Below are 1478 nucleotides of genomic sequence, written 5' to 3'. Positions count from 1 at the left end.
GCTAACTCCCTTATCAGCAATAGTACCTGAGATACCCATCTTTGAATCATTGTTTATCTTACGTATTTAAATAGAAAAATGAAAACACAGAGATAATACATAGCCTAAAAATTTGTATTTTACAGATGACTTGTCCCATTATATTTGTCCCATTATATGGAGAAACATATTATAGACATAGAGTCTCATCCACTTTTTCAAAACATTCCTAGTTGAATTCATGAGTTATTGTGATGTTCTCTATAAATGAGTGGCATGAGAATCACAATGAAAGACTGGGTCTTGTCAAAATGAATAGTACAAAATATAAGAGGCAGAAAAATCAGAACAAGGGAACTATTTCAAATCCATTAACTTTGTGGCGTTTTGTTTTATGTGGGAGTTTTCACAAGCTTTTTATCTAAGGGGTGATATACAATGTCTAATGATACCCATTAGCATCTTTGTCAGGGCTACTGTGACTTATAGACACTTTATATTAATTGGGATTATGCTGCTGGCATATTTAGACACCCACTATAATTTTTTAAAAAACATTAAAATCAAGTGATTTGAGAAAAGCCAAGCATAAGGCTTCAGGTGGTAGAAGTATTTCAGGAATGACAGCACCAAAGAAAAAATAATTAGCAAACCCTTTCATGGTAGCTAATTTTCACTGGGCCATGTGCTGTTTATTTTTATATTACCAGATGCCCCCCTTCAATGTAGTATTATTTTTATTTACATAGCGAAGTTATTTCTAAAATTGACAGAGGTCTGTCAATTCGTGCTAATTTTGTGGAGAGAAGATGTACCAGTGTCACGTGAGAGCATCTTTTCTCCTGTTTACCCCAGCCTCTCACACTGTGAAGTGAGTTGGTTTAACATCAAAGTTGGAAATGACAAGCCCCTCCCCACAAGCCCACGAAGGGGAGGCTCTGATTTTAGCTCATTTTGGGATCTTGTCATCACCACTGGCTCATTAAAACTTGAGCAGACTTACTCAATTTGGTAAAGTATTTCCAGCTAGAGCAATCAATAAAGCTTTTCCAGAGCTACTTGCTAAATAGTGTTTTTCCTAAATTTCACATTTTCAATGAGATGTTTTTAATATAGCCAAACAATCCTGACAAAGAATTTCCTCTAAGCTTTGATGTTTCAGAATATTATTTCTAAGGAGAAAAAAAAAGCTCTGTTAAGTCAATAAAGCAAGAAATCTGTTTTTATTAAGTTATTTTAATGATTAGTTATATCATAATGTTTATATTAACAAAGCCAATGAGCATATAAAAAGGAACCCGATTTCATAGTAATCAGGGAAATGCTAATTAAAATTAAATGAGATAATATCATACACTCACCAGAATGACTAAAATAAAAATGATAGATAACCCAACCATTAAAGAGGATGTGGAAAAGTTGGAACCATGGGTGGGAGTGTAAGTTTGGTGCATTTAATAAAAAGTGAAACATACACATACCCTATAAATCCACAGTTC

The sequence above is a fragment of the Pteropus vampyrus genome, unplaced genomic scaffold, assembly GCF_000151845.1.
Source record: "Pteropus vampyrus isolate Shadow unplaced genomic scaffold, Pvam_2.0 Scaffold24, whole genome shotgun sequence".
In the NCBI taxonomy this organism is placed as follows: Eukaryota; Metazoa; Chordata; class Mammalia; order Chiroptera; family Pteropodidae; genus Pteropus; species Pteropus vampyrus.
The sequence above is the reverse complement of the archived record's forward strand: the minus strand, read 5'-3'. Positions refer to the sequence as shown.